This window comes from Triticum aestivum, chromosome 6B (assembly GCF_018294505.1).
Source record: "Triticum aestivum cultivar Chinese Spring chromosome 6B, IWGSC CS RefSeq v2.1, whole genome shotgun sequence".
Taxonomy (NCBI): Eukaryota; Viridiplantae; Streptophyta; class Magnoliopsida; order Poales; family Poaceae; genus Triticum; species Triticum aestivum.
Genome location: NC_057810.1, coordinates 590,050,082 through 590,064,054, shown reverse-complemented (window position 1 = coordinate 590,064,054; position 13,973 = coordinate 590,050,082).

Sequence of the window (13,973 nt, the reverse complement as noted above, 5' to 3'; positions counted from 1 at the left end):
GTGGACCCGTCGTAGACGTGCCTCTGCCTGTGCCCATGGTATTTTTAGTTTGTAATTATGTACGCACGCCACAAATTGCGCCGCTTGACTGGGACTAGGACGGGAGCTGAATTTCTAGTCGAGCTCTGGACGTGCCGGATGATTCTGTTGCGGGGTACTCCGGACTCGCTTGACGGTGTCTGAGTTCTTCATCGCTGAATTGGCTGTTTGCCTAAGAAGGCTGCTTTGTACTTCTGCCGCGAGGGCCACAGTGTGCTCCTTCGTACGGAGCGAGCTCTCTGTGTTTCCATTAACTATTATAACCCCGCGAGGCCCTTGCATCTTGATCTTGAGGTATGCGTAGTGCGATACCGCATTGAATCGAGCGAATGCGGTTCGTCATAGTAGGGCATGATAACCACTATGAAAGGGGACAATATCGAAGATTAACTCCTCGCTTCGGAAGTTGTCCGGTTATCCGAAGACTACTTCCAGTGTAATTGAGCCCGTCCAGCAGGCATCTACACCTGGTATTACACCTTTAAAGGTGGTTTTGGTGGGTTTGATCCTTGAGGGATCGATACCCATTTTGCACATTGTATCCTAATAAAGCAGGTTCAGGCTGCTGCAACCATCCATAAGGACTCGTGTGAGGTGGAATCCGTCAATGATTGGGTCAAGGACCAATGTGGCAGAACCGCCATGACGGATACTCGTTGGATAGTCCCTATGATCGAAAGTGATCGGACAAGAAGACCATGGGTTGAATTTTGGGGCGTCTAGCTCCATCGCATAGACGTCTCGTAGTGCATGCTTCCATTCCCTCTTGTGAACATGGGTCGCGTATATCATATTCACCGTTTTCACATGGGGAGGGAATTTCTTCTATCCTCCAGTGTTCGGCGGCCGGGGCTCCTCATCGTCATCGCTATGTAGCCCCTTTTCCTTGTATTCGGCATTCAACTTGCCGGCCTGTTTAAACACCCAGCATTCTCTGTTAGTGTGGTTAGCTGGTTTATCGGGGGTGCCATGAATTTGACATGAGCGATCGAGTATGCGGTCCAGACTAGACGAGCCCAGATTGTTTCTTTTGAGTGGCTTTTTCCGTTGTCCGGATTTAGAGCCTCTGAATCCCGCGTTGACTGACGTGTCTTCGATGTTATCGCCAATGTTCTGACGCTTGTGTCTATTGCATCGTGGCTTGCCGTTGCTATCTTTGGCGTCCAAATCGCTTGAGTTTTTTGGTGTAATGTTGCTACGAGCCAGCCAGGTGTCCTCGCTCGCCCAAAAGCGGGTCATGAGTGTCATGAGGGCTGCCATGGACTTTGGCTTCTCGTGGCCGAGGTGTCGGGTGAGCCATTCATCACGGATGTTGTGCTTGAAGGCTGCTAAGGCCTCGGCATCCGGACAGTCGAGAATTTGGTTCTTTTTAGTTAGGAACCGAGGCCAGAATTTCCTGGCTGACTCTCCGGGCTGTTGGGTTATGTGACTTAAGTCATCAGCATCCGGTGGTCGCACGTAAGTGCCCTGGAAGTCATCAAGGAATGCATCTTCTAGGTTCTCCCAACTCCCAATGGAGTTTGCCGGCAAGCTATTCAGCCAATGCTGAGCCAGTCCCTTGAGTTTTAGTGGGAGGTACTTGATGGCGTGTAGATCATCTCCGCGGGCCATGTGAATGTGTAGGAGAAAATCTTCAATCCATACCGCGGGGTCCGTTGTGCCATCATATGATTCAATGTAAACGGGTTTAAACCCTTCTGGGAATTCATGATCCATTACTTCATCAGTGGAGCATAGAGGGTGTGCGGCGCCTCTATGCCGGGCTACATCTCGACGTAGTTCGAATGAATCTGGTCTGTTGTATTCGGCCCGGCCGGACTTTTGTTTAATGTATCGGGCGTGACGGTCATTGTCACACGTTGTGGTGCGCCCCCTTGATCCGTAGATCGATCTTGACTATCCTGCTTTGTTTTCCAATACGTCTTGCAGGTCCTTGGTGTAGCCCCGATCCTTAATATTATTGTTTGATTGGCGACGGGGTGCGGTCTGAACTTCGGGCTTATACGCCACTTTGTCTCAGCCGCGGGGTGTCCGTTCAGCCACATCATGCACTGGAAGTGTGGGATTTAATGCCTCCTCCTCGAGTTGATGTAGCAACCTGCGCTTTGGGTAACTTTTGGTAGGGCGCTCGAGTCCGTATTCCTCGGTAGCCAAGACCTTGGTCCATCTATCAGTTAGCAGATCTTGATCAGCTTGAAGCTGTTGCTGCTTTTTCTTCAGGCTTTTTGCAGTGGCTATAAGCCGGCGCTTGAAGCGCTCTTGCTCGACGGGATCATCACGCATGATGAATTCTTTGTCACCAAGGCTCACTTTGTATGCGGAGAGAGGCATGTAATTATCATCCTCTGATTCTCCATCAGTTTCCTATTCCTTGGGGCTAGCTTGCCCCTCTTCTTGCTCCACCTGCTCGAAGCCTGGCTCGGCAAGATTGTTTTCGTCTTCGACACCATGCGGATTGTTATCATCTCTTGTGCTGGTATCAATATTTTTGCTATGGCGGGGTTTGGAGCGACGCCTATGACGCGGTGCCTAGATTGCTTCTCCGCGGGATTATCTTCCGTTGCCTCATCGCCATTGCCTTCTTTGGGGGTGTCCACCATATATATATATATATATATATATCATATGATGAGATGGCTGTCCAGCACCCTATAGGCGGTGGTTCCTGTTCTTCTCCTGCATCGTCGTCCATACCGTCGAGGTCTTCTGAGTTGATGTCAAGCACGTCGGTTAAGTCATCGACGGTGGCTATTAAGTTGGTGGTGGGTGGGGAACGAATTTCTTCATCGTCCGCTTCCCACTCGAGCCGGACATAGTTCGACCAAGAGTCTCCTGACAAAGAGAGAGACCTTAATGGGTTTAGCACGTCACCCAAGGGCGAGTGCTGAAAGATATCCGCGGAGGTGAACTCCATAACCGGTGACCAATCGGATTCGATAGGCACGGGCATACGCGGTTCGGATCCTGTAACTGGAGAAGAGTCCGAGGATCCGATGATACCGGCCTCATAAGAGGTGGGATCAGTGTTCAGCTCCAAGGCCGATGAGTGTGTAGCCTTTGTGGAGGGGTCCATCCACCCGTTCTCGGATGGCGCAATCTGCTCTGGATTGATTCCTGGGGCAGCCGCAGACGCGATCCCCCGAATACTGTCCGATGGCAGATCTAAGTCGTGCTCATCGGGACTGTTTGGCGCACCTGACACGGGCTCGAATCCGTCAAAGATCAAGTCTCCGCAGATGTCGGCAGTATAGTTTAAGCTTCCAAACCTGACCTGATGGCCAGGGGCGTAGCTATTGATCTGCTCCAGATGGCCAAGAGAAATAGCCCGTAGTACGAAGCCGTCGAATATGAAGATCTGTCCGGGAAGGAAAACCTCCCCCTGGACTGGATCGTTGAAGATGATTGAAGGAGCCATCAAGCCTTATCATGACGACACAGTGGAACTCTCAATGAAAGCACCAATGTCGGTGTCAAAACCTCTAGGGGGTCCCGAACTGTGCGTCTAAGGCTAATGGTAACAGGAGGCGGGGGACATGATGTTTACCCAGGTTCGGGCCCTCTCAATGGAGGTAATACCCTACTTCCTTCTTGATTGATCTTGATGATATGAGTATTACAAGAGTTGATCAACCACGAGATCATAGAGGCTAAACCCTAGAAGCTAGCCTATGATTATAATTGTTGTTGTCCTACGGACTAAACCCTCCAGTTTATATAGACACTGGAGGGGGCTAGGGTTACACAGATTCGGTTACAGAGAAGGAGATCTACATATCCGAATTGCCAAGCATGCCCTCCACGCAAAGGAGAGTCCCATCCGGCCACGGAACGAACTCTTCAATCTTGTATCTTCATAGTCCAACAGTCCGACCAAAGTATATAGTCCGGCTGTCCGAGGACCCCTTAATCCAGGACTCCCTCACCTAGTCTGTGGCTGCCTTCTTCTCGGCTTTGGCCACAACCTTCTTAAGAGCCTCGATGTCGGCTGTCGCCCCTAGAGCACATAATAAAAATATTTTCATCATGCACACTTATTCATTTGTGCTAAACAAACAAGGTTTCTGTATACCTTGGTTATCCTCCAACTACTTCTTCACTCAGCCAAGTTCTCCTTCGGCCCGCTCCAGACACTGCCGCAGTCCGGATACTTCCGCAGTATGAGAAGTGGCATCGCTATAGACGCCTGCTTGCAAAAAAGAGAGAGATATATGTCATCAAGTGAGTCTCCTGCGAACATAAATTTGATCCTCTGTCCAGTTCTTTCTTTCACCGAACAGCGTATCAGGGGCTACTATCTATACTATGACACTCTTCCAAAACTCATAAAACATACCTCAAAGCCTCTTATAAGGATCATACAGGATTCGTTCAGTCCACTCTCAGCAGACTGAATCTTCTCAATCACCGCACCCATAAGGGCACGGTGTTCATCAACGATGGAGGCACTCTTTAGCACCGTCGATAAAGTATCCAGCACCTTTGGTTGGACAGAGGTTGCCGTTGGAGCAGGCACACCCCCTCGAACCGAGGGAGGTGGCCTGCCCGATTCTGGAGCCGTAGTGGTCTCCGGGACTGTGTCCGGCTGGGGGCCGAATTCAAGATCGGCTCCACCATCGACGTCCGTGGGAGCCTTCTCTCCCATGTGTCCCGCCCTCGAAGTTTGACCTCTTGGTGCCGCTTTTACAATCTTCCCTCCCCCTTGGTCTGCGTCCTTCTGGGACGACACCTCAGTGTCATTCACATGTTTGGGGGTAGGGGCCTTCGGGGGTGTCCCACTGTCCATAGCATCCGAACCCAGCAAATCCTCCGATGACGATTGTTCGGCATGGGACCTCGTCGGACTGCAAAAAAAGTATGGCCCAGATTAAAATATTATGCCATGATGAGCCTGGACACATAAGCATGTTCGGATTTTATATACTTACTAGTTCACCAGGGGCTAGCCCCTGGGATCCCATTCTGGGCTGCTATCGGCGGCGGCGGTGGACTCCTCTAGAAGAGGAGTTTTTCCCCTCTTAGGCGATTCGGCCTCCAAGTATGTGGAGGCCGTCCTTTTCTTTCTTCCCCCATGGGGGATTCGTCTTCCTCCTCCTGGTCATCCTCTTCGGAGGAAGAACGGGCATTGGAGTCTTCGGATTTTGTGTCTGAAGTGCCTTGGTGATGGAGGCCGCCCTGGTCTTCTTGGCCTCTTTATCGGCCTTCTTCTTCGGCGCCTTGTAAGGCGCTGGGACCAGCATCTTCGTCAGAAGCGGGCCGACCGGTTCTTCTGGCAGCAGGGCCAGATAGTGGATCTGCCCTGCCTTCTTGTCCAGCCATAGGAGAGTTGTTGTAAATGCATTAAGCATTTTCCTCAGGATATGCGAATAAAGCATACGAATTACCAACATAACAATGACTTACCGAACTTGCAAGGCGGGATAGTTGGTACCCGCGGTCCTTGGTGGAGTCTGGCCATGATTTGCCAGACTTAAAAAGCACCTTCCAGATGTCCTTGTGCGAGTAGCCAAAGATCTCCCGTAGGGTCAGGTGCTTGGCCGGGTCAAATTCCCATAAACTGCAAGCCCGGTGTTGACAAGGAAGGATCCGGCGAACTAACATCACCTGGACTACATTGACAAGTTTGATGTTCTTGTCTTCCATATCCTTGATGCGCGCCTGGAGCATCGATAGTTCATCGGAAAAAGACCAGTTCAGGCTCTTCTTGGGCCAGGACGTAAGCCATAGGGGGGCTCCAGATCGAAATTCGGGAGCAGCGGCCCATTCCTTGCCGCGCGGCTCTATGATGTAAAACCACTACTGCTGCCACTCCTTGATGGAATCATTGAAAGTACCTGCTGGCCATGTGACATTGGGCATCTTGCTCACCATGGCACCTCCTCACTCGGCGTGCTCGCCGCCCACTACCTTGGGCTTCACATTGAAAACCTTCAGCCATAAGCCGAAGTGTGGCGAGATACAGAGAAAGGCCTCGCACACGACGATGAATGTCGATATGTTGAGGAAGGAATTGGGGGATAGATCATGAAAATCGATCCTGTAATAATACATGATGCCGCGAACAAATGGGTGGAGGGGAAACCCTAGCTCGTGGACAAAATTAGGGAGGAATACAACCCTCTTGTGTGGTTCCAGTGTAGGGACGATCTGTCCCACTGTCGGAAGACGATGGCTGATTCTCTTGGCCAGATACCCGGCCTCCCAAAACTTTTTGATATCCTTCTTCCGGAGTTAGAGGCCATCCAATTGCCTCCCGCTCCGGATCCGGACATTTTTGGAAGACCTTTACAGGCGGAAAAGACAAGTGCTTGGGCGCTAGTGCTCGAGCAAGGAGGAATGGATAAGCAGAGGAGGAAGAAGGCGTGGGTGAAAAAGGGAGTCCTTATCTCCTTATAAAGGCAGCAGGGATCCTGCGCCTCCCCACTTGCCCGGTAAACTCGCTTATTCCCCAAGCGTCACGATTGATGGCGCAGTTGGGTTACCCACACCTATATTGAAGAGAATCCCATGATAAGGGGACACAATCTCTGCTTCGACAAGCCATGCCAATAAAACCGCCTCGCGGTATGGGAGGTGGCAAATTGAGAAAAATAGTTTGCATAATGACCGGGCCGCAGCGTGGTGTCACACTATGAAAAGTTGTCAGCAGATTAGATTTGTGGAATACTGTGCTCTCTATGGTGGTATGTGGAATTTGTTTTGCAGAGCCGGACACGATCCATGTGTTCAAAATCTTCTATGGAGTATTCGGAGAAGGAACCCTCCTTGCAATGTCGAATACAATCTGCGTGCCGGACTCATCGTCATTGAAGTCTGGTTCAGGGGCTACTGAGGGAGTCCTGGATTAGGGGGTCCTCGGACAGCCGGACTATATACTTTGGCCGGACTGTTGGACCATGAAGATACAAGATTGAAGACTTCATCCCATGTCCGGGTGGGACTCTCCTTCGCGTGGAAGGCAAGCTTGGCAATTCGGATATGTAGATCTCCTTCTCTGTAACCGACTCTGCGTAACCCTAGCCACCTCCGGTGTCTATATAAATAGGAGGGTTTAGTCCGTAGGACAACAACAATCATAATCATAGGCTAGCTTCTATGGTTTAGCATGTACGATCTCGTGGTAGATCAACTCTTGTAATACTCATATCATCAAGATCAATCAAGCAGGAAGTAGGGTATTACCTCCATCGAGAGGGCCCGAACCTGGGTAAACATCGTGTCCCCCACCTCCTATTACCATTAGCCTTTGACGCACAGTCCGGGACCCCCTACCCAAGATCCGCCGGTTTTGACACTAACAAAGAGTTGTACACGGTAGGCCGCCGCTGCTCTGGTCACAAGAAGGCCACCGTTACTCCACTCAGTCGATGCCAAGCTTGGTGGGGTAAACATCAGCGGCAGTTTAGCCGCGTGACGGCAACATGGAGGCAGAAATCTTCAGAACCTTGTGCTCCGAAGGAGGAGGTTATCGAGGCGGATGAGGAGGAGGGAAAGGCAATGGCCAGCTTTCTCGAGTTCATGGCCTGACATGGTGGTCGGGCGCCGGCTGTCGTGGAAATATCACGTCAGATGTCCTAACGGAAGGACTTAGTCGTGGAGCCATCGCGACGAGATTAGCTTGAAGTGGTTAAACCGGACAAGGGACATGAGAGTTTTATACTAGTTTGGCCCCTTCCGATGAAGGTAAAAGCCTACGTATAGTTGTGATGGAATTGCTTGGGTTTCGATGACCATGGAGCGAATACGCTTTGCCTGAGTCTCGAGTTGTTGTTTCTTGTCCTGAACCGCCGCCGGGTCATCCCTTTATATACACAGGTTGACGCCCAGCCAGTTTATAGAGTCCCGAGGCCGTCTCAGACAAGTGTCCGTCTCGGTCTCTCCCTTTTCCCTAACTTACAATACAAGTTATAGAACTATCGTGGTTTACCATTATGGGCCCTAATCCGTCTTTGGGCTCTGGGCCTCTAAGCTTTATCAGTAAAGCGCCATCTTCTTCGTCTTCATGGGCTTCAATATAGTTGAGCGTGAACCGGCCCCTCCTGGGCGGTTTACACTCAGTAGTTATATCCTCAACATTAGGCCCCAGATTGATTTGAACCTGTTCATGTCAATCTTTCAATACTTAGAAAAATTCTGTGAACATCTTCTTATGATTCTCGTAAACCGCCATGATGTCTTCTCCTTGTAAACTTTGGTAAACCGCCATGACGTCATCTTCTGAATACTGCAGTGAATCGTCATGACGTCATCTCTGTATAAAAAGATAATAAAGATTCCCTTCATTTAATTAATTCTCTAAGATTGAGGCGACAGCTGTGCCCCCTCTTGCCGCTTCACGCTCCTCTGTTCTCGCGCCTGCCGCTTATCCCCTTGCCTTTAAAAATAAGACCGGGGGGTCCTTCCATTTTCCCCCTTGCCTCTTCGCCTCTTCTTCCTCCTCGCGACCTCGAAGAACTCAAGCATCGCCACCGCCGTCGACCTTGAAGCTCTGCCTCATCCCTAGCTGCTGCATCAACCTGAACGCACCAGAAATCCACGGTTCTCCTTCGCCGCTCCTAAGAATCCGTATGCCCTTCTACCTCAACCCTAGATCTGCATTAGGTTTTCGGTACTTGGCTATGCTCATCAGTGTTCATTATTACTTTGCCCTTACTTTCTTTATTGTCTTGTTGAATCCAGACCAACCTAACGTTTTCCTCCTGCGACCGAAGCTACAATCTTTTGTTTTTCTTCACCGTAATATCTTTAGAACCACGAATAGATCCATCTGGATCCTCTTTATTCTGCGGTCGCCATTTTAGGGTTCTGAAAATTTCCTTTACTAGGCCGTGGAAGATCCAAAATTATAATATCATATTGTGAAACATGTTTCCTCGGCACTTAATGAATTTCAGCTCAGTTGCTTCCACTGTAGGCGATTTAACTTCATAAAAAATCATAATCCGCCTGGTACCATTAGCCCTCACTTAAACCGCCATCTTGACTTGAGTAGCAGTATCCGGTTTAACTTGTATATAGGCCTTGATTAAATCCCCCGGTTTTAATACCGGTTTATGCACATCCATCTTAAACCGTGATTCCGGTATTCAAACTTCCTTTACAACTTGTCATAAAAAATGGTCAAACAATTTGCTGCTTGCAATTGGGTTCCTTCCCGGATTAAAGAAGAACAGCTGAACGGATATGTACTGACTGGCGCTTTAGCCAAGAAGGAGGTCATTCATTGGCGAGTCCCTGGCCCTAAGTGCCCTCCTGAACCTCAAGATGGAGAATTGGTCGTTTTTATGCAGCATCTAGACCGGGGATTTAGCCCTCCCGGATCAAAGTTTTTCTAGGATGTGCTTGCCAACTTTCAGCTCCACCCTCAAGACATTGGACCAAATTTTGTGTCCAATCTGTGCAACTTTCAAGTGTTCTGCAAAGTCTATCTTCAAGAAGAACCAAGTGTTGAACTCTTCAGGGATTTTTTCCACTTAAACCGCCACACTGAATTTTCTGACGGCCCTAACACTGAACTTGGTGGAGTGTCAATTCAAAAAAAGGAAAGAAGTTGATTTTCCTCATGCCAAACATCACAGCCACCCCAAGGACTGGAATCAAACATGGTTCTACTGTCAGAACACCGCTCCTGCTGATGAAACCCTCTGCCAGGTTACCTTGCTCATCATCTCAGCAATGGTCACCCACTGCCTCAGTGGCTCACTGCCAAAGAACGAGAAACCTATGCACCACAACTTGACAAGCTCTAGGCTTTGCTTGCAAATGGTTTAACTGGTGTTGACCTTGTCCGTTGCTGGGTTTCATGGGGTATTCTGCCCTCGAGCCGCCGCCCCGGATTAATGCATGAATACACCAGAGATGTCAAAGACCCTCAACGGCACACTAAACTACCAATGACTGACGATGAGGTCACCGAGTCCGTGAAGAAGATGCTGGATGAACCGATCGCTGAGTGCAGCAAAACCGGGCTATGTCCCTTTTATGCCAAGAACAAACCGCCAACTGTAAGAACTTTATCCTTCCGTTTTTAATCCGTCTTCCGTGTAACATATTCTGAGTTCCTTTTATTTATTCTTACAGGCCAAAGATCATTTCTGGAAGAGAAAGACTCAAGACAAACCGGCAAAAACTCTTCATGCCAAGAGCAAGGTCACAAAGAGGCCAGCCAAAAAGAAAACCGCCGAGTCCTCTGATCCGCCCGAAAATGTTGATGGTTCAGAACAAGCGGTAGAACTTGATTCCCTTGGTTTATTTTTCATACACCTTATTGACAATGACTATTATCAGGATGATGCTGAAGCCAGCCGTGCTGACCATGTAGAGGTAATATCCCTTTCTTCCGATTCAGACCATGTGCCGGTTCAAAAAATTTGCCGTGCAGTTCGGAAAGTAAAACACTCACATCCTCTTGGTCATTTGGATCCACAATTTTCTTTGAAGACACAACAACATGAATGCCGTCGCACAACCCGACACAGTGGCCAACAAGTTACTTCCTCCGGTTTACCACACACCCCAAACCGGAAGCGTCGTCCAGAGATCTCTTGCTCTTCTAATAAATCTTATCCCTTGGTGGGTTGCTTCCGATACCCACTTAATCCATCTGATTCAAATTATCAGGTGACTTCCAACTCTTCGTCTGGTGACTCATCAACTACTCAAATGCCTCCCCTCAAGACCGTCCCTGGGTAAGTATACTGCCTTTTAACTTTACCCTCTTACGCCAGTTTACCATATTAACCTCTGTTTGATATTGCAGCGCCAAAGCCCGACTGAGCAAGAAAGCAAAGACCAATGCCCCTGCTGACGATGTTGAACCGGAGAGGACTTTAGAAGGTGCTAGTGGAGATGTTGACATCACTATGGATGACCGTGTCCTGCAAGGTCAACACACTGATGTTGATCCGACGAAAGCTGACCCGACTAATCTTCATGTTGATCCATCAAGCCCGCATGCCAACCCTCCAGGTCCAACTGCCAATCCGCCTAGCCCGGCCAGAGCCTCAGATAAACCGGCAAGCCCAAATACAAAAACTAATGATGTTTTGATTACTGGGTTTGGCCACACTTCTCCTGGAAACCCCGTCGCTTTGTCCAAGCATAGTGCCAAGGTAGAAGCTGCTACTGTGGAGAAAGGCAAATGGAAGACTGACTTGACAAGCTATGCTGATCTCAGTGCTCAGGAGCTCCATTCCGGATTTCTAAACCGCCTGTACACAAGCCGTGATTATGAGGTCGGTTTAGTCAACATGATGAAGGAGCGCTATGAGGTAACTTCCACACCGTAAATTTTCTTGTACTATACATCATCTCCATTATAGCCCCCAAGGGTCGGTTCGTGTCTTCAAGATGAACCGGGACTTTGAGATAAAAAAATTCAACTGTATAGCCCCCAAGGGCCGAATTGTCTCTTCAAGATAAACCGGGACTTTTATGTACAAAACTTTTGTCCTTGTTGAATTCCTTTGCCTCTGATTTTTTGATCAAATACACATTTGCCCCCAAGTGCCAAGATTAATACTTGTATTGGGCCTTGGGACTTTAAATAATAGCCAAAAAACAAACAATCCATATTAGCCCCCAAGTGCCAAGTATATAACTTGTTATGTGCTTGGGACTTTAAGAAAATATTAACATCTTCATCATCTGCCCTTGCAGACTAATATAAGCAACAAAGACTCCCAAATCGCCGATCTTCAAGAGAATATCAAGTCCCAACAAGCAGAAACCTCCAAGGCCAAATATGAACTGAAGGGCGCTTTAACTGCCATGGAACAATTAAAGGATGATTTCAAAAATGAGTGGGCAGTGTGGGAAACTAAGAAGGCTGCTCTGTTAAAGCGGGCTGAAGATGCCGAATCATCTCTTAAACCAGTGGTGGAAGAACTATATAGGTTAAAGCATCAAGTCAATGCTATGACTTCTGCAATATTTGGTAAGTACACTTTGTAAGAATCTTGCTGAAACATCATTGAAATTGCCGGTTTGATAACAAATTCTTGAATCGTTGTAGGTGGTCTTGTTGCTCATCTGGGCTCAGATATGCAGATGAAGTTGAAAGCTGCTTACATGTTTATAGAACAACTATATACCGATGCTCAGCGAGTTATCTGTGCATCCTCATACAACAAACCGGCACTCATCTTGATCAAAGATACGCTGGCCAAATTGTCTATGACCCCGGCCCAGATAGAAGAGGTAAAGCATTTTGCCGCAAGAGCTGGCGCTTTAACAGCCCTAACTCGGGCCAAAGCCTGGATTGCGGATCTTGATCCGGCAGATATTGCAAAGGGTTATCCTGGCGAACAAGAAGATGGGTCGGAATTTGATGCAGAAGCTCTCAAAGCCCTGACCAAAGAGATGCGCCCTCTGGCAAGCCAATTGGCTGAAGAGGTTGACTTGTCGGTTCACCGGTCTAGCTATGATGCGGATAACAAACGAGTTGATGCTGCTATGAAAGAAGCGCAAAATCTTATCCCGCCAATTTGTAAGCACACCTATGCTCCTGACATTGAACCGTCCAACCTTTTAAGCAAAGAAGTTGTGTTCCAAGCATTAAGCCAGATTAACTGGGCCTCCCTTGACTTCTAGCCACTAGGTGGGGAGGAGGAGGTTGAACCGACGCCAGAAGATCCATCAACCTCACGTCAACCGAGTGAAGAGGCGTAATCCGGCAACTGGCTTAATTCCCGCAGAATATTCTGTGACACAAACAATTATTATTTTGGGCATCAAAACGCCTTGTAATAGGCTAGCTGAAATACTGTGTTATGCTACCATCGTGCACTGCTACATAATGTTATGTGATCCGCCATGAATATTGCTATGCTTGCTTTATATACCTTAATGATTTTGTGCAATCCTTATGTCTACACAGGAAATTTTTGTCCTGGCGGTTTACCGCCGGACGGGTCATAATGCCCAATATAAAGCCTGGTAGATAACCAAGGTTGTAAAAATATCAAAAATAGATCATACCTGTGATATGAAATTATGTTGTTGGTTTACCAACTTGATTGTAGTTAGGGTGAAAAGCCAACCCTTTGAGTGTTGATGACTCCCACCATGCAGTGCTGGTGTGTAATAAGTCATACCGGGTTACGGTGAACACTGGATGATCATACTGGCGATATGTAGTCAAAGCCAGACCGGGTTATGAAACACTGGTTTAATAATGAGTATGGTCTGACAACTTTTAGTTGAAAGCCAAGTCGGGTTAACGAACACCGGGTTATTAGGATGAATCATAGCCATGCCGGGTCAATAGACACCGGTTCAACATAAAATGTTATCGAAGGAGAAAAATCTTGACAAAGCAAATAAAAACATGTAGTCGAGGCTTTTCAAGGGCTGCCAGGCCCAAATTCGAGCCTTTTCATGGGCTTCCAGGCCACTGAGTTAAACCATTTTGCAAAGCCTTTTAAGATGGACCTCCAACTAACCAATCATCATTTTAACTTTGACAAGTTGGGGGTCTGTATAAGATTGACTTGTCAAATGTTCGTCGGGTCATGCTAGGATTACCTGGATAGGAGTGGCTTACTTGATGAAGGAAGGTTAACCCGGGGTTTTAGGTCAATTCACCAGGCTTCCAAGCCATGCTTGATAGCATATTACAAGGGTCCTTTCGAACTCTTTGTTGAAGTGCACAAAGAGCCCCCAAGTAACTTTGTGAGCTGTTCTCAATGGGTGCCTATGTTTGAGCTGTGCATAGCATCCAGACTCTCTTTGGCCCCTCGGGTGTGAAGCTCCCAAGCTGTATTGTGGCGTGATAGCCGGTTTAATAGGCAGAACTCCGCTTTGTCAGCTGAAGCCCCCATGTAATCAAAAGATATTGGAAAAAATGGCAGAGGCCCTGCTTATAGCAAGGATGTCGGTTTATATTATTGATCATAATATATACATTGTCGAAATATGTATATAAGAGGAGCATATAG